General features: G+C 48.3%; 1 long non-coding RNA gene across 1 annotated transcript in view; it reads left to right on the top strand.

Moving 5' to 3' along the window:
- LOC119929652 overlaps positions 1–20054 on the top strand; it is a 152594-nt gene that overhangs the window by 41074 nt on the left and 91466 nt on the right. The window contains exons 3-4 of the long non-coding RNA XR_005451573.1: positions 2910–3029; positions 14270–14397. This is a non-coding gene — a long non-coding RNA (uncharacterized LOC119929652). The remainder of the gene's footprint in view (positions 1–2909; positions 3030–14269; positions 14398–20054) is intronic.

Genomic DNA, 20054 nt, shown 5'->3' with positions numbered 1-20054 from the left:
GTGTTTGACACATGATAAACGCTTAACAAAACAGCAGATCCAGACATATAAAGACTATAAAGAGAACAATCATTTCCCCTGTCGGCTCTTCGCAAGAATCCTTCCTGTCATGTCTGGGGGATTTTTTGTTCTTTTTTTTTAACAAGATCTCTCATCCCCAGCTCCAACCAGCCCCAGTTCTGCTTGGCTCTTAAAAGAGGGCGAAGCCACCCCTAAGCTGAACCTTTATTCTTAGGCACCTGTTAGTGTCTTGATTGAAAATCATGGTCCATGCAAGCATTGCTGTTTTGATGTCTCAAAAGGACTCTTCAGGATTGCTCCCTTGGAGTTTGTTTTCTTTTTTTAAATGTATGTGTGGTTTATTTTTTTGGTTTGGTTTGGTTTTTGAACTCTAGAGGAGTGCCAGGGAGAGTGAGACATCCAGTTTCTGATGCATTTTGTTATGACAGCACTGCGCGACTTGCCTAAACGCATATCCTTAATGAGCAACGGGTACCTCCGTGACGAAAGCGTAACCACCGGGAGATTCTGGACTCCCTTGCCCGAGCGTTTAGCTTCACAGATGAAGCTGAGGACAAGACTGGGGGTTTAGAGTCAGTAACGTCCTTCCTCCCGATGGCAGCCCGTGTGCCTGCGACTGGGGGAGATGGAAGCCAGTGAATGTTAGGGGTGCAGTCTGGTGGGGTCACTCCCCACCCCATGTTTGCTACCTGGCAAGGACCATGCTGACCCCAAGGAGCATAGTGTTAATGAATACAATTGAATGAATGAATGAATGTATAAAAGACAGAGGGGGTGGGGGGGACAAGGCACAGCACCTGGAATCACAGTCTCGGCCAATGGGACCAGGGACTGTAACCTGTCCTTTAGACTGTGGGCAGGGAATAATTTTTCTTCTTTTTAAATCATAATTTTTAAGCGCTTACTATGTCCCAAGCAGTGTTTTAAGCGCTGAGGTAGATACAAGCTAATCAGTTTGGATATGTCTCTGTCCCGCATGGAGCTCACAGTCTTAATCCCCATTTTACACTGAGACACAGAGAAGTTCTTTCAGTTGTATTTATCCAGCATTTACTGTGTGCAGAACACCGTACTAGGCACTTGGGAGAGTACAATCCAACAATAAATAGATACCTTCTCTGTGACTTTCATTCATTCAGTCATTCAATCGAATTTATTGAGCGCTTACTGTGTGCAGAGCACTTGGGAAGTACAAGTTGGCAACATATAGAGGCGGTCCCTTCCCAGCAACGGGCTCACAGTCTAGAGGGGGGAGACAGACAACAAAACAAAACATGTGGACAGGTGTCAAGTCATCAGAATAAATAGAAGTAAAGCTAGATTCGCATCGTTAACAAAATAAATAGAATAGTAAATATGTACAAGTAAGATAAATAGAGTAATAAATCTGTGCAAACATATATACAGGTGCTGTGGGGAGGGGAAGGAGGTAGGGCGGGGGGGGATGGGGAGGAGGAGAGGAAAAAGGGGGCTCAAACTTGCCCAAGGTCACACAGCAGACAAGTGCATGGAGGTGCATCATCTCTGCCTTTGTACATTTTGGTGTATCCTACCTGGGCCCCTCTGCATCTCCTTCTCCCGTTCTCCCTCCTCAACTCTATCTCTTTCTCCCCATCTCTCGCACTCTCTCTGCTCTCTCTGTCTTCTTTCTCTCTGTGAGGGTGTGGGGGCTGTGTGGCCAGCTTCAGAGGAGGCTGCTGCTCCTCCCACGGCCTCCTACCTCTCCACTCGAAGCTCTTCTTGTGCAGGGAAGGTGTCTACCACCTCTGTTGGATTGTGTTCTCCCAAACAAACTGCTCTGCACACAGTAAGTGCTCAAATACCATTGACTGAGTGATTGTTTTTTCTCTCTGACTTTGGCCTCTTCACCTCCCTTCGCCCTCCCCCCCCCAATCAATCAATCAATGGTATTTCATTCAATCATATTTATTGAGTGCTTACTGTGTGCAGAACACTGGACTAAGCTCTTGGGAGAGTACACAGTAACAATATAGCAGACACATTCCCCACACAAGCTTACAGTCTTTGAGTGTTTACTGTGCGCAGAGCGCTGTACTAAGCACTTGGGAGAGTGAAATAACAGAAATAACAGACACGTCCCCCACCCATAGTGAGTTTAAACAGGCATGTAGCCTGCCTGTGGACACTCTGCCCCAGCCCCACTTGGGACTGGAGTTAATCTGGTCATTTCGGGGTTTTTTTAAATTCCAGATCCACGAGAGCTGGCCATCTAACCTAGCTCATTCACAACAGTTGAAGGAAGCAGGACTTGATGATACCGGAGCAACTAGGCCTTTTACATAATAACTCTGTGTTCTTATTTGTTGTTTTTGTGATGCATTGTCTTGGAATTCGGTGTGCATAAAATTGAAGGATTAATAACTCTGGTTAAAACCAGACATTAATGCAAGCAGGTATTGTGTCGGTGCCCCTGGGTCATTATATGCTATTTTCTTTCAGTCCTGATTAACACTCGGGCAGTTCTGAACTGAAAGGGCTCTCCACGATAATCAACCTTTCTTTCTCCTAAGTGAAGGAGAGGAACATTAGCAACAGCCTACTTTGGGCTTTTTTTTCCCCTTCTGACCGTGTCTGTTTTTCGACTAGCTTTAATTCAGCAACCCCATTGTGCCATTACAGAGGGTAACCTAGGGCGTTTTGATACTGAAACCAGGTGCTCTCCTCCTATTTGTTTTGAGATCAGGGCAGAAGGCCTCAAGTCTGTTTATTTCAGCACTTAGTCTGGACGCTCTGAATTTGTCACAGTGACTCAGAACCAAGTTTCAAAAGTCTCGGCTCTCCACTGAGATTCGATTACTCACCATTGTTTTTTTCTTTTTGTCCATTTTTTTTTCATCCCCCCTCCGCTCCTCTGATTGTGTGAGAAGCCACTGACCTGTGAGAACAGTACCTGAAGACAAGTGCCTCAGGTCGTTTCAGGACAGAAACAGATTCAGCAGAGAAGGAAGAGGCCCGATCCCACGGACTGCTCGCATCAGCTTGGAATGGTACGTTCCGTTCCCTCCGGAATTCTTTCCAAACTCTTTGGGGGAGTGAGAAATGGTCATCTTATTGCATTTTGAGATTCATGAAGATGAGCACACAGAAGCCACAGGGCTTAACCGCGGGGTTGGGGAGGGAGGTGCGCCTCATCACCTCATTGGAGCCGCCTAAAATTGCAAAGGAGGATCAGGCGCAAGGTATGGCTATTTGCCTGGTGGCTGCCTGAAATTCCCCCTGTGGTTTCCATCATTCTGTGTTTGTTATTGCTCCTGCACTCTCCTGACCCCCTTAAGTTCGACCTCAGGCCTGCATTTCATTGATGGGTCAAAGGGACACGTGAGCATAAAGTGAACCAAAGAGGAGCCAAGTAGAAATTCTCATTTATGTCATCACCTTCGAATATCCGGATTGGGGAACAGGCCCTAGACTAAGTGCTGTGGGATGGGGGAGTTGAACAGAGAGAAAATAGCTCTCAGAGAGCTCACTTCCCGAGAGAGAGAGAGTCAGTCAGTCCTACTTATTGAGTACTTACTGTGTGCAGAGCACTGTACTAAACACTCAGGAGAGTTCACTATAACAATAAGCAGACGTATTCCCTGCCCACAACGAACTTACAGTCTGGAGGGGGAGACAAACGTTAATATATAAATAAATAAATTGCAGATATGTGCCTAAGTTCTGTGAGGCACATAAGTATATGTGTGTTGAACAAGCTCTGTGCTGAGCCCACACCAGGGTCTCTCCCTTTAGATCCTCTCCTGCTATTACTGGAGAGCGAGGGAATTTTGGGAACTGACACTTCCAGTGAGAGGTGGCCCCATGGTCTGCCGAGCAGTGGGAATTCTGGTGAGGTGTATCCTTTGCTCCCAGAGAAGCAGCATGGCCTAGTGGATAGTGCCCGGGCCTGTAAGTCGGAAGACCTGGGTTGTAATCCTGACAATGCCCCTGTCTGCTGTGTGACCTTGGGCAAGTCACTTCACCACTCTGGGCTTCAGTTCCCTAATCTGTAAAATGGGGAATAAGACTGTGAGCCCCATGCGGGACAGGAACTGTGTCCAACCTGACAAACTTAAATCCGTTCCAGCACTTAATACAGTGCCTGGCCCATAGTAAGCGTTTAATGCCCTGAAGGAGGGAATCCCTCAAATCTCAGAGGCCTGGGAAGTTGCCACACCTACCGAAAGGGCACTTCCATCGAATACACCAACTGAAACATTTAGTTGAATCCCCATTCCACCAAGTGGATTTCCTTGTTCATATGGCAGTCCATCAGTGAATCGATTATTCGTTATTATTATACTTGTTACTGAACACTTACTCTTTGGAGAGCAAGGTACTAAGGACTTGGGAGAGTATAACAGAGTTAGTAGACAGGATCCCTGCCCTTTAAGAGCTCTCAATATAGCCAGGGAGACAGATACTAAAATAAATTTCAGGGAGGGGAGAAGCAACCGAGTATAAAGCTATGTAAAGAAGTGCTATGGAGACAACGGGGTGTTGGAGTGACTGCCCACATCCTTAGGTAACTTAGAAGTGCCAGTAGGGGTGAAAGAGTAGGAGATGAAAGATTAATCTGGGAGGGCCTCCTGGTGGAGATGGTATTTGAAGATAGGGAAAGCAGTGGTCTGTTGAACGGGAAGGGAGAGGGAGTTCCAGATCCGATGGAGGGTGTGAACAGAGTCCACTGGTGAGAGACGAGGTCAAGGCACAGGGAATAGGTTGTCTTGAAAGGAGCAAAGTCTGTGAGCTGTTTTGAGGTGAGAGAGAGGTATGATAAGTAGAGCGGGGAGAGAACTGATTAGATCCCTATTGCTGAATTGTACTTTTCAAGTGCTTAGTACAGTGCTCTGCACACAGTAAGCACTCAATAAATACGACGGAATGAATGAATGAATAAATGATTGAGTGCCTTGGAGCCAGCAGTCAAGGATTAGCGGTCAGCGCTTAGTACAGTGCCTGGCACATTAATACCGTATAAAAATGGTCAGGTGTCTCTGCTTGAGGTGGAGATGAATAATAATTGCGGTATTTGTGAAGTGCTCACTGTGTGCCAAGCACTGTACTAAGCCCTGGGGTAGATACACAGTACCTTTGTACATGGAGCTCCCAGCCTAAGGGGAAGGGAAAACAGGTATTGCATCCCCACTTTACTGGCAAGGAAACTGAGGCCCAGAGAAGTTAAGTGACTTGCCCATGGTCACACAGCAGGCAAATGTGGCAGAGACGGAATTAAAATCCAGGTCTTTTGACTCCCAAGACCATGCTCTTTATATTAGATCACATTACGTCTCAATGGGTAACCAGTGGAAATTTTGAGGAGTAAAGAAGCGAGTACCAAATAACATTTTAGGAAGATGATCTGGGCAATGGATGGAGTGAAGTGTGGCCTGGCGAGGAGGAGAGCAGTGAGGAGGCTGATACAGTAGCTGAGCCAGGATATGACAAGCCAGAGTAGGGGCAATTTGGATGGAGAGGAGAGGTCCACCTCAAAAAAACTGATGTGGAGGAGCAACGCTGCATGAGAGGGTTGAGGTGGAGTGAGGAATCCAGGATAATGGTGAGATCTCAGCCTACAGTAACAGGGAAGCTGAAGGAGTTGCCAAGTATAAAGGGAAAGTCAGGCGGTAGAGAGGGTTTGTGAGGGAGATGGGTTCCCATTTCAACATATTGAGCTTTTAAGGTGTCAGTGGTATGTCCTATGGAGAGGTCTTGCAGCAAGAGATATTAATAATGATAATTTAATAATGTTGGTGTGTGTTAAGCGCTTACTATGTACCAAGCACTGTTCTAAGCACTGGGGCACCGTTCTAAGCAATGGTGTTTGTTAAGAGCTTACTATGTGCCAGGCACCATACTAAGCGCTGGGGTGGATACAAGCAAATTGGTTTGGACACAGTCCCTGTCCTGCATGGGGCTCGCAATCTTAATCCCAGTTTCCCAGATGGGGTAACTGAGGCCCAGAGAAGTGAAGTGACTTTCCCAAGGCCACACGGCAGATGAGTGATGGAGCCAGGATTAGGACCCAGGTCTTTCTGACTTTTATCCTTTTCTCCTCTCCTATCTTATTCACTTTTCCCCTCCCCTCTCTTTTTTCTCCTTCTCCTCCTCCTCTCTGTCGTCTATCTCCCCCTCCCCCCTGCCCATTTGCTCCAGCCTCATCCCACCCCAACCTGACCAGACTTCAGGTCATCCAAAGCTAGAACAATATCAGCCTTCTTCTGTCATCCTCGCTAGTCAGTCAGTCAGTCAATCGTATACACTGAGACCTTACTGTGTGTAGAGCACTGAACTGCAGGCTTGGGAAAGAACAATCTGACAGACACATTCCCTGCCCACAGTGAGCTTACAGTCCAGAGGAGGAGACAGATATTAATATAAATAAATAAGATAGGTATATAAGTGCCACGGGGCTGGGAGGGGTGATGAATAAAGAGAGCAAGTCAGGGTGGTGCAGAAGGGAGTTGAAGAAAAGGAAAAGAGGGCTTAGTCGGGGAAGGCCTCTTGAAGGAGATGTGCCTTCAGTATGGCTTTGAAAGGGAAAAGAGGGAGGATGTTCCAAGCCAAAGGCAGGACATGGGCGAGAGGTCAGCGGTGAGATAGACGAAATGGAGGTACAGTGAGAAGGTTGGAATTAGAGGAGCGAAGTGTGCCGGCTGGGTTGGAGTAGGAGAGTGGTGAGGTGTAGAAGCAGCGTGGCACAGTGGATAGAGCACAGTCCTGGGAGTCGGAAGGTTGTGGGTTCTAATCCCAGAGCCACCACTTGTCTGGGGCACGTCACTTCACTTCTCTGGGCCTCAGTTTCCTCATCTGAGAATTAAGACTTTGAGCCCCATGTGGGACAGGGATTGTATCGAATCAGACTTGCTTGTATCCGCCAAAGTACTTAGTACAATGCCTGGCACACAGTAAGTGCTTAACAAATACCAGAATTATTATTATTATCAAGAGCGGGCAAGATGACTGAGTGTTTTAAAGCCAACGGTGAGGAGTTTCTGTTTGATGCGGAGGTGGATGGGCAACTACTGGAGGTTCTGGAGGAGTGGGGAAACATCTTGCCGAGAGTGCCCATGCCAGCACGTACCCACCGGCACAGACCCGAGACTCGCCTTAGCTGCAGCGAGCACGGAAGGGAGCATGCACTGTCTGACAAGCACTGTTCTGGAGCCTGCAGCAGTGGGCAAGGGTGCTGCTGGTACCTGGGAATGAACACCAATCTCCCAGGAAACCTCGGATCTCCAGATACAGTCCCCTCTAGACCGTGAGCCCACTGTTGAGTAAGGACCGTCTCTATATGTTGCCGATTTGTACTTCCCAAGCGCTTAGTACAGTGCTCTGCACACAGTAAGCGCTCAGTAAATATGATTGAGCATGAAAATCATGCCAGGGTCATTCACTAGTGACCCCACCCTCGTGGCAGAGGCTTCTGCCGAGTCCTCTCCGTAGTCCGGACTGCTGATAAGCCTGGAGAGAAGCAAGGTAACACAGCAGCCCACAATGGAGAAACACCAGACCCATCCAGAGATCTTCGTCACCTCAGGGAAGCATTCACAGAATTCCTCAACCCCCTGGGAAACGGACTGGTGAAAACGCGGCTCCGAGCTTCAGACCCACCCGAAGAGCCACAGAGCCGTACGAATGTTCAGCTCTTTGGGAACTTCCGAGACTTGGTGTCGTGCTTCTCGAGCAGTCCCATCGGCCTCACCCGTACCCCACGTTCAACATTTAAGCAGCCAGGCAAATACCACCATCCCCCAAGGCCCAGAAGGAAGTCGGGGTAACTAGCATGGAAGCCAAGCCTCGGGCGCTCTGTCATAGCAACAGATTGCCGGGAGACAACACAGCAGCAGGCCCGGCAGCCGGGCGGGAGGCAGTCAAGAAAGGAGTGGTTCTCCACGCAGGCGGCCGGAACAGCTTGTGAGACCAAGAGGCAACCCCCACCCCAAAAGGCAGTACTCACTGCAAGCAACCCACACAGGAGTACATGGGGGACAAGATTGCATGTGCCCAGGGGGACTTGGAGCCATTTCAGCTGCCCTCACCCACACTGAAAGAATTCACCATCCGTAGTAGTGGGAGTATAGTAGTAATAGTATTTATTAAACGCTTATTGTGTGCAAAGCACTGTAATAGGCCCCAGAAAAGAATACACGAGTGGGAATTTAGACACGGTCCCCATCGGAGGGCTCACAAGTGTGGAGACAGACCCATCGCACTGAGAAGCAGCGTGGCCTAGTGGTTAAAGCACGGGCACGGGAGTCAGAAGGACTTGGGTTCTAGTCCTGGCTCAGCCACTTGTTTGCTGTGTGACCTTGAGCAAGTTACTTAACTTTTCGGGGCCTCAGTTACCTCATCTGTAATATGGGGATTAAGACTGTGGGCCCCGTGCCGGAGAGGGACTGTGTCCAACTGGATTAGCTTGTATCTACCCCAGCACGTAGTACACAAATGCCATTAAAAAAAAAAAAGAGTTCCTGGCAATAGCTATTATCCCCACAGCTCGGCAAGCATAGGGCCTATCACGAGTAGGGTCCCTCAGTGGTGGGAGGCAAGGCAGTTTTTACCAGTTGGTTTTCTCGGTATTCGACCACCTGCAAACGCAGATGTAAGTCTCTGTCCTGATTCTCCTTGTCCTCTTCTCGATCATCTTTGACCCCAGATCAATCCCTCTCCCTTGAAACGCTACTCAGAGAAGCAGCTTGGCTCAGTGGAAAGCACACGGGCTTTGGAGTCAGAGGTCATGGGTTCAAATCCCGGCTCCGCCAATTGTCAGCTGTGTGGCTTTGGGCAAGTCACTTAACTTCTCTGTGCCTCAGTTCCCTCATCTGTAAAATGGGGATTAAGACTATGAGCCTCATGTGGGACAACCTGATCACCTTGAATCCTCCCCAGCGCTTAGAGCAGTGCTTTGCACACAGTAAGCGCCTAACAAATGCCATCATTATTGTTATTATCCAGACCTCAGTTTGGCCAACAAGTGCTCGCCTTTTACCTCCAGGACATCTCCTCCTGTGAGCACTTCAAATTTCACACGTCTGAAACCGAACGTCTGCGCTCCCCTCCTAAATCCACTCCTGCCTCTAACCTTGCTCAACTACAGCAGCATCCTCACCCTCCCAGAAGCACGTAACATTGGCGACCCCCTCACCTCCTCCCTGTCTTTCACTTGTCTCCCACGTTCCCTTGAGTGCTAAATCCCAGAACCACTCCTTCCCCTCTACCAAAACAGCCGACACCCTAATTGGGACTGTCGTATATCCCCGTCAGACTCCTCTCTGGTCTCCCGCCCTACAGTGTCTACCCGCCACGGTCTCTTCTCCCCACTGCTATCCGAGTCACCCTCCTGAAATGCTGCTGCTCAGCATACATCGCTCCACTCCTCAGATACCTCCACTGGCTATCCGTTTCCTCATCAAGCGAAAAACATTCTCAGTTGGCTTCAGGGCTCTCCAGGAGCTCCCCCCCACCAATCTTACATCAATCAGTCAATCAGTGGTATTTGTTGAGCGCTTACAGTATGCAGAGCACATATTGCCACTACTCCCCAGCTCACATTCTTTGCTCTTCCCACCCTCATTTTCAACTGTACCTCATTAATAATAATAATAATAATAATGATGGCATTTACTAAGCACTTGCTATGCACAAAGCACTGTTATAAGCGCTTGGGAGGTTACAAGGTGATCAGGTTGTCCCACGGGGGGCTCACAGTCTTCATCCCCATTTGACAGATGAGGTCACTGAGGCCCAGAGAAGTGAAGTGACTTGCCCAAATTCACACAGCTGACAATTGGCGGAGCCAGGATTTGAACCCACGACCTGTGACTCCAAAGTCCGGGCTCTTTCCACTGAGCCATGCTGCTTCTCTCATTCCCGCTCTCCCACCTCTGTTCCCTTGCTCAGGCTGTTTACCCCTCCGGGAATTCCCTCCCCCTCCAAATCCACTGGACTTCAACTCTCCCCATCTTCCTAGCCCATTGAACATGCAATTATTTATTTGGTTATTTCATCCAGATATTTTGCCCTCCCCACCCCCACCGCCTCCCCATTTTTAAAGGTGTTTGTTAAGCACTACTAAGTGTCGATCACTGTTCTAAACACTGGGGTTAACACGTTTATTCCCATTATAGCCTTGTTCTTCCTCCAGCTCCTACTATTTGTAAATCATTTTGATTGGTCTCTCCCACTAGATGGTAGGCTCCTTAAGGGCATGGAACATTTGTCTTACTTCTGTTGCGCTCTCCCAAGCATTTAATACAGTACTTTGCTCTCAGTAGGCAGTCACCAAATAGCACAGATTGGTTGATTGCCATGCAGTGTTTTTGTTGTGCTTCTGTAAGACTTGGCCCAAGTTACTAGTTAATAGCTATCATAGGTCTTGACAATCGACTGACAGGTAAGGCTGTGCTTTGGTTCTGTTTCCCCTCCTCTTTAGGCGCTTTAGGGCAGTCTTTCCGGAAGGAAGGCAGGTCCCGTGTTTTGTCTTATTATTTGCTTTTTATGGAATTTAAGTGCTTACTATGTGCCAGACACTATACTAAGAGCTTGGGTAGATACAAGCTGATCAGGTTGGACACAGTCCCTGTCCCCTGAGGCTCACAGACTAATCCCCATTTTACAGATGAGGGAACGGAGGCCCAGAAAAGTGAATCCCCCTCGTCCCCCTCTCCATCCCCCCATCTTACCTCCCTCCCTTCCCCACAGCACCTGTATATATGTATATATGTTTGTACATATTTTTTTACTCTATTTATTTATTTAATTTATTTGTACATATCTATTCTATTTTATTTTGTTAGTATGTTTGGTCTCTGTCTCCCCCTTTTAGACTGTGAGCCCACTGTTGGGTAGGGACTGTCTCTATATGTTGCCAATTTGTACTTCCCAAGCGCTTAGTACAGTGCTCTGCACATAGTAAGCGCTCAATAAATACGATTGATGATGATGATGATAATGAATCGACTGGTCCAAGGTCACACAGCAGAGAAGCGGTAGAGCCAGGATTAGAACCCAGCCCTTCTGATTCCCAGGCCCGGGCTTTTTCCACTAGACTAGGCAGTGTTTTGTGGGGGAGAAGCAATTTGCACCCCCTCCCCTCCTCTGTATCCCTCAGTCCACACTGTCCTCTCTGGTCACTAGCCCTAGGAGACATTGTGGTTCATTCATTCATTCAATCATATTTATTGAGCGCTTACTGTGTGTAGAGCACTGGACTAAGCGCTTGGAAAGTACAATTTGGCAACAGATAGAGACAATCCCTGTGGTTGGTGAGGGGAGAGGAGAATAGGGTTGATTACCCCACCTCCAGACTCCCCATCTTCACCTCGTCAAAGGGGGGTGGAGGTACCCTAAGCAGCTTGGCTTAGTGGAAAGAGCACTGGCTTGGGAGTAAGAGGCTCTGCCACTTGTCTGCTGTGTGATCTTGAGCAAGCCACTTAACTTCTCTGTGCCTCAGTGACCTCGTCTGTAAAATAGTGACTGTGAGCCACACATGGGCCAACTTGATTATCCCGTATTTACCCCAGCGCTTAGAATAGTGCTTGGCACGTAGTAAGCGCTTAACAAATACCGTCATCATTATTATTATTATCAATCAATCAATCAATTGTATTTATTGAGCGCTTACTGTGTGCAGAACACTGTACTAAGCGCTTGGGAAGTACAAGTTGGCAACATATAGAGACAGTCCCTACCCAAGAGTGGGCTCACAGTCTAAAAGACTTTATTATTATCATCATCATCATCATCAATCGTATTTATTGAGCGCTTACTATGTGCAGAGCGCTGTACTAAGCTCTTGGAAAGTACAAATTGGCAACATAGAGAGACAGTCCCTACCCAACAGTGGGCTCACAGTCTAAAAGGGGGAGACAGAGAACAAAACCAAACATACTAACAAAATAAAATAAATAGGATAGATATGTACAAGTAAAATAAATAAATAAATAGAGTAATTATTATGGCACCTTTTTGGTATGACTTTTGCAATCCCTAATGGTTACATTCCCCAGCTTGGGAGTTTCTCTCTGGAAAACAAAAGCATTCCCTTTCTAGCAGGCTGGAGCCCGTAGCTACTATTATGAGAGGGTCCTGAGAACAGCTCGCTCCCCCAGGCCACCTTGGTCTACAGAACCGCAAGCTCTGAGGAAACTGGCTATTCACTCCGCAAGCCCCCAAATGTCTAGGAGCCACTGAAGTGGCAGGCCACTCTCTCTGCAAATCGAGGGCTTATTTATGAGCCCGTATTGTTCTCCTCAACAACCTGGCCAAAGAGAGCTCTAATGTATGTGCTAAAAATTACTGACAGGTCGGGTTAGGCTGTTTGGAAGTCCCAGAGAAGACTTAAATGTGATTAGGACAGTCATTTCACATTACAGCGGGCCATAAATCTGAGGGTTTTACTGAGCCAATAAAAAAGCTGATCAGCCCGTTGAAATAACAGCACACTGTGAATCTCGCTTAACGAGTCACCCAGCAATCAAGAATAAATTTAATGACTGAAGCAGCTACATGCTTTTTTGAGTCTTGAATAATGAACATCACATAGCTACGGTGAATCCTTTCATTCAAAGTGACAGTCAAACCAGAGTTTAACCTTGGGTATTTAATCGTGGGAGAACAAAGTAGGTGAGGGGGGGATAAAGCTCACGACGGGGTGGCTTGCAGGCCAGGTGAAATTTGTGCTTTACTGTGCTGCCTTCCGATACGCGAGGTGGATTTCTCGACTGGGGCCATTTAATAGCCGCAGGCTTTGGAAAACAACGTCAAACAGTTGCGGGGACTGTAAACATGATGAGAAGTCAGCTGAAATGAATCCCAACAATTTATCTTGGACGGCATCAGGGACCCTCTGTCACTCAGGAGGGATCCATCTGATGAGAATAAATAGAGAGGGAAGAGGACGAACCCATGGAAAGGGCTGTGCGGCAGATGCGGTTCGAGAACACTGAAGTTGGAGTGGCATCAGAACCATCCAAATTTGGCCCTGGACGCCGATTCGTTTCCCCAGATAACTCCTCAGCTCTCCCCTTCACTTTCCCAGCAGAATGACCCTGGTGTGTTGTGTCTAAGGGTAAAGGCTGGCCCACTGCCCCTTCGGTGGCCATAAAGAGGCAATTGCCCGAAGCCCCCCGACTGGGCATAAACCTGGGAGTCAGAAGGACCTGGGTTCTAATCCTGGCTCCACCGCTTGTCTGCTGTGTGACCTTGGGTGAGTCACTTTGCTCCTCTGGACCTGTTTCCTCATTCATAAAATGGGGGGTAAGATGGCGAGCCCCATGTGGAACAAGTGATTAGCTTGTATCTACCCCAGCGTTTAGTACATAATAAGCGCTTCACGAAAATCGTTTAAAATAAAAATGAAAGTGTTGGAGTGGGGCTATGAGAGGGAGCACCCCAGAATGGCCAAACGAGAAGGCGCCTCCAGGGCCCTTCCTCAGGCTCAAACAAGGCCATGGCAGCCAAGATTGGGGTCCAGGCCCGGCTTTTCAGCCAAGGGAACCCAGCAAAGTGAGGTGGTGGCAGTCACGGCAAGCTTGCCCCAGGGTAGCGAGAGGACTGGGGGCCACAGGAGCACAACAGAGGTCTCCTTTGAGTCCCAAAGCAGCTTTTAGCAGAGAGCCAAGAAGAGGGGAGCGTTTAGGAACAGAGCATTGCCCATGGAGAGTGGATGGTAGAAGCCCAGCCAGTCGGTTTTAGCGACCCAGATGGGATCTGAGATGAGAAAGCCCCAGCAGTGGCCGCAGCAAACAAAAAAACTTTGATGCGCCCATCTTTAACAATCAAGACGGTTCATCTAGTTTGACCATAAATCGCTCAATCAATGAATGGGTTTTGGGGAGTGCTCACTATGTGCCGAGCACTGTACTAAGCGCTTGGGGAAGCAGTGTGGCCTAGAGGATAGAGCACGGGAGCCAGAAGGTCACAGGTTCCAATCCCAGCTCTGCCACTTGTCCGCTGTGTGACCTTGGGCAAATCACGTTACTTCTCTGGGCCTCGGTTCCCTAATCTGTAAAATGGGGATTAAGACTGTGAGGCCTGTGTGGGATGAGGACTGTGTCCAACCCGATTATCTGGTGTCTACCCCAGTGCTTAGAACAGTGCCCGGCACATAATCAGTGATTAAAAATATCATTATTATCATTTACCATACAGCATCCCTTATCCCTGAAGTGCTTAAAATGCATAAGCTTTCAAAGTGATTTAAATACCTAGAGTTAATGAGGTGGCCGTTTTCTTAACATTACAGAGCTTGCCTTCTGAAGGACAGCCGAGGACCAGGTCCTGCTGCAGCAGAGGAGCCAAGCAGAACCTGTCTGGCTCAAGCCGTGACGGAGCCAGATCCAGAGAAAACACCAGAGCCAGAGAGCTAGGAAGGTAATTCAGGGTGGCCGGGAAAGGGAATACGGGGGCTGGAACTGGGACAGTGGATGCAGGAGGGAAGGAAGGAAGAAGGGAAGGTCCGGAGAGCCGAGGATCAGTCTCCAGCTGTCAGTGGTAGTAGATTTTCAAACCCCTTCTCCTCCCCCTTCTCCTCCCTCTCCCCCAACCCACTAGGCATAGGGAAAGCCTGCCTGCCCACAACAGGATGCAAAGCAGGAGTCATCAGTTCAGCTGTGGGTTCAGGCTTGTGGCAGAGGCAGAGGAGGCAGTAAGTCCCTAGCGCCATTTAGTTGGTAGCTCCACGGTTGATTTCCAATGTGTGGTTCAAGAAAATCTCCTGTATGTGAGCAGCATGTAAGGCAAATGGCTACGTGCTGATGGAGCGCCTTGTAGAGCCTGCACTGGTCAAGAAACCTGTGAGAGGATCTTGCTGTGACTAGATCTGAGTTGGAGGGTAATTCAAGGAGAAAATGTGCCTGGCTGGGGTAAGAATTGACTAAGGGGAAACAAGAAGGTTGCAAACTGTATCTGAGAGGAATAGACATCCCAGAAGAGGAATTGTTTGCCGAAGAACAGCCTGCTTCCCATTCATTCTTCCCTCCTGGCATACCCCCCTCCCCCCCCGCACTTCCTCCTCACCAAGCCACGTCCCTCCCCTTTACCTTAACTCTGCTCAAGCTGCCTTCTTCCATGAACCCCCTTCTAGGTAAGATCTGGGGGGGCCTCTCAGTCACTCCCACCTCTCTAGTTGGCACCCCTCCCCTCCATGAATGTGTAGCAGGTCTGGATATATTTCTGAGGCAGTGCCCATCACAGCACTGTAATGTGAGGAGAATAGTAAGCTCATTTTTTGTTAAGCATTTACTAAGTGCCAGGCACCATTCTAAGCACTGGGGTAGATACAAGGTATTCAGGTTGAACACAGTCCATTTCCCACGTGGCACTCACAGTCTTAATCCCCATTTTGCAGATGAGGTCACTGAGGCCCAGAAAAGTGAAATGACTCTCCCAAGGTTACACAACAGACAAGCGACAGAGCCAGTATTAGAAGTCCTCTTGGTGACCAGACTGTGCCACTAATCATTCTGGGCAGGAAATGTGTCTACCAACTCTATTATATTGTTCTCTCCCAAGTGCTTAGTATAGTGCTTTGCACGCAGTAAATGATCAGTAGATAAGATTGATTGATTAACCGATTAATGCCACAATACCCATCACTCCAGGATGAACTGAAAGGGGGCACATGCAGGCAGGGAAACAACTAAAGCAGGTAGACCAGTCTGGCATGCAATCAGCCATGGAAACAGTATTTATTAAATGCCTGCTGTGTAGTAAAGCACTGTACTAAGCGTGGGTGAGAACCAACCAATGGTATTTATTGAGCACCTACTATGTGCAGAACACTGTACTAAGCACTTGGAAGAGTACCGTTTCAGTCCCTGGCCCCCGAGAGGTTCATACATACTGTTTGGTGACAGAAACCAAAGGAAAGATGAAACATCAAAAACGACAGCCCAGAGAGGGCTTTCTCTCCTCGAAAGGGATTTTGGAAAGATCAGAAGACCAAGACGTGAATTAAAAAACAAGCAGCGGCTCAGTAAATGCCATCAGAACGCACAAGGCGAGTGCATTAACACTGCAAGACTGTCTGGAAATACTGATTTTTCCATGAATCTTTCCAGCCACACCCTTATGTGCACGGACTGTCATTAACCTCATCTTTGAATACAAAGGGCAGCTGAGGGGGGAGTGCACAAACACACACCCACACATACACACACTGGCACACAGAGCTGTAGATATAGGAGGTGTTGTTTACTGAATGGCCCTGACCCTTGGTGTTTTGTCAAGGATAGTTGCATGGGGAGCTCTCCCGTCACCCCCTCCAAAAGATTGTAAGCTTCTCCAGGGCAGGGACATGTCCCCTTCTAATCAGTGTGACCTTGGGCAAGTCAGATTACTTCTCTTTGCTTCAGTTATTTCGTCTGTGAAATGGGGATTAAGATTGTGAGCCCAGAGTCCCTCTGCCAACCCAATTACTTTGTGTCTCCCCCAGTGCTTAGTACAGTGCCCAAAACATAGTAAGTGCTTCCATAGTTATAATTATTACTATTATCATTAGTTCCCAGAGCCCCTGATACAATAAATTGCCTCAATTGGCTCCCCGAGGGTCTCTCTCTGAGGCACCTGAGTATCGCCCGCTTAGGCCAAATCAGTCAATGGTTTTTAGTGGGCGATTACTGTGCTCAGAGCACTATACTGAGCGCTTGGGAGAGTACAATATGATGGTTGATAACGCTCCCTGCCCATAAGGAGCATTTCCTTCCCCACAGCTGGGTTGGAAAGACTTTGGGTGAGGCCTTTCTGCAGGTCTCCTGGGCTTGCCCGCCCAAAGAGCTCCTTCTTTCCCAGGTGAGACAACACCCTCTCTCTCCAATGTCTGCCAGATGTCAAGTGAGGTCATGGGCCACCATTCTCTTCTCAGTCCCAGCCCACTCCTGAGAGTCAGTCATAGCCCCTCTCACCCACCTGGCCTGTAAACTGGCACGGAATCCCCCGCTGCCAAAATTAAGGTTGCCAAACATTTAGCCTGGGAGTCTAGTTTGCTTATAAAGATGTTTACTAATTAGGGGGGGGGCGGGATCAGAAGGAGGAGGGGGTCTGGAAAAAGGTGATGGAAAAGACTTCCTTTGGCTCAAGTCGACATCGAGATTGTTCCCACTCCAGGCAAACCATTTGGGGGAATCGGGCAAGGCGCCGAGCAGGGAAAGTGTCCAAAATTAACTCGTTGTCAGGGACGGGCTAGCTTCAGTTACAGGCCCAGTTCCCCCGATTGAACTCTGAAGCTATCAACTCTGGGACCAGCACAGGAATAGCGTCTATTCCTGCCCCCCTCCCAGACTGTCTCCCTGGGCGGTGAGAACAAAAGAGTTAAATGTGTGAAGTTCTTGGGATTCCTGGGAAGAAAAGCCTTATTTAAATTCGAGATATGACTTTTTTTTTTTAATCAGACCTCCTGGGGGGCTCCTGCCGCCCCCCGCCCCCCCCCCACCAACTTGCTGTTTGATGTTGGGAAAACCACTTAACCCTTGGGTGTAGGAAGCTCAGCTCACTTTCAGTTTGGAAGAACGCTCCCCCTACCTTGTGGGAATGTTGGGAAGCTCATTTAATTAACGCCTATAAAAGTGCTATAAGGAAAGGTGCTTATCTGAGGGCAAAGTATCATTATTACAGTATTCCAGAGAGGTTATGCACACAAACCATGGGAAGTAGCTGAACCATGTCCCCTCTCCGGTGTTTTTGGTTTTTTTAATGGTATTTGTTAAGTGCTTACTATGCCCCAGGCACTGTTCTGAGTACTGGGGTGGATACAACCTTATCAGATTGGACAAAGTTCTTAATCTCCAATTTATAGATGGGGGGAATTGAGAAACAGAAAAGTGCGGGTGACTTTCCCAAGATCACACAGCAGACAAGTGGGGGATCTGGATTAGAATCCAGATCCTTCTGACTCCTAGACTTGGGCTTTGTCCACTAGGCTTCTTTATTTTCTGTTTATTCGGGTTTGACTGCCTCATAGCTTACAGGAGCCAAGCGAGGCGGCTAACACTTCTAAAACATTTCTCTAGATAGTTCCTTTAGGGAGGGAGCTAGACAGCTCCTAAAGCTGGTAGATTACGGCTTCCAGCTCTTGTCTTTTTCTTTTTTTTCTTTTTTCCTGGAAGCCTTTTGGAGCGATTCCGGTGAATCCGCAGAAGTACAAAGTATCACCCTTCTCGTAAACTCAGTCAGCACGGCCCTGCTGAACCTAGACCATCACCGAACCCGGGAAGGGAGGAAAATAAAAGGCTGCATTTAAATCGAACCGGGTGGCATACTTTACCCTGCTTGCAGAGGATAATGGTTTTTGTCTGGGAAAAGGGACAGGAGATTTCTCACCGAAATCAACCCCTGGGCCCACCGCTTTCGAAAAACGAGATAGCAGTGGGTCAAACCATCCATGCGGGATTTGCCCGGACCTCGGTGCCCCGGACGGGCCACCGAAACCACCTTAACAGAGGAAGAAGGGCCACCCCAAACTGACATTTCTCAGAAATGGTGGATCAGTCCACGGGACCGCATTTCCTGGCAACAAACCCCACCCTTGGCAGTTGCCCGATAAGGTCGGGCCCCAAGGCAGGGGCAAGCAGTTTTATCTTTGGCAGAGTTTCCTGGGGCTTCACCCCTACCCACCCCACAGAACTCCTCTTCTGTAAATAGAAGCTTGCTGCCTGCCCTTATAGCAAAATCGGCCCTTAGCTAACTGGCAGGGCAGGGTTTAAGCCTCTGCGAACTCCCTGTTTTCTATAAATAGAGGGCATTCTGAAAGTGGCCTTAAGCTTAGTACAGAGCTCTGCCCGCGGCAAGTGCTCAATAAATACGATTGACTGAATGAATGTACGAATGAATGAATGCAGGGGGCAGATAAACAAACCCTGAGAAAAGATTGGGGGGGGATTTCTTTTTGCTTTTTGGGTGGTTTTTTTTTTGCCTTCAACAAGGGGAAAGGAATTTGCTTATTAACATCCCAATAGCCAGTTGGGGCCCCCTGCTTCTTCCCAACTGGGCTTTCCCAGAGGAGTTGAAGCTGTCTGGTCCTTCTAGTGGAGAGTTTTTATTTGTTTGTTTGCTCTAATGGTATTTGTTAAGTGCTTACTATATGCCAGGCACTGTCCTAAGGGCTGGGGTTGGACACAAGCTAATCAGGTTGGATACAGTCCTGTCCCACCTGAGGCTCACAGCCTTAACCCCCATTTTACAGATGAGGTAACTGAGGCGTAGAGCAGTCAAGTGACTCGCCCAGGGTCACACAGCAGACAAATGGCAGAGCTGGGGTTAGAACCCAGGTCCCTCCGGCTCCCAGACCTGTGCTCTATCCACGAGGCCATGCTGCTTCTGCAGAGTGGAGTCATTCAGGTGGGTTTGATGTGTGTCAGCAGCCCATCTACACCCTGCAGGGCCGAAGCTCCTTTAATTTAGCTATCGGCAGCCTCCCCCTCCACGGAATGAGCTGGAGGGTCACAGCCTCGGGCCCCTCCTCACTTTGCCTGAGTTCTCATGTCTCCCCCCAGCAAGGCATATAGAGGAATCCCACCACTCCTGGGCTTCCAGCTGGTGGATGGGGCCCTTGGAGTGTTCCCTCGAAGCCTCTCAAATGTTTTACTGAGGGCTTACTGTGAGCAGAGCACTGTTCTAAGCGCTCAGGAGAGTACAATATAACAGAGTTGATAGACACGTTCCCTATGTGCCCACAACAAGCTTACAGTCTAGAGAACGTCAATAAGCTCATTGTAGGCAGGGAGTGTGTGTTTATTTTTATATTCTACTTAGTACAGTGCTTGGCTTACAGTAAGCCCTCAATAAATACGATTGAATGAATGAATGAATGAATGAATGAATGAAAGTTCAGCCCACAGAAAATTCCAAACCACACTTGTACTCTGTGAATCCAGTTCCTCACAAGTCATTCCATGATGTCTATAAAGGAGGAGCCCTCGGGTTCATGGACTAAACGGACAGTCTATTTGGCATTGTCCAGCCTGTCCACATTTACCAACCTTGGGATTTGGGGGGGTAACATTTACAGATGGCACAGCATATAGAACGCTTTC

Source organism: Tachyglossus aculeatus, chromosome 6 (genome assembly GCF_015852505.1).
Source record: "Tachyglossus aculeatus isolate mTacAcu1 chromosome 6, mTacAcu1.pri, whole genome shotgun sequence".
Classification (NCBI taxonomy): Eukaryota; Metazoa; Chordata; class Mammalia; order Monotremata; family Tachyglossidae; genus Tachyglossus; species Tachyglossus aculeatus.
Note: the sequence above shows the minus strand (reverse complement) of the source record. Positions and strands in the feature narration are given on the sequence as shown.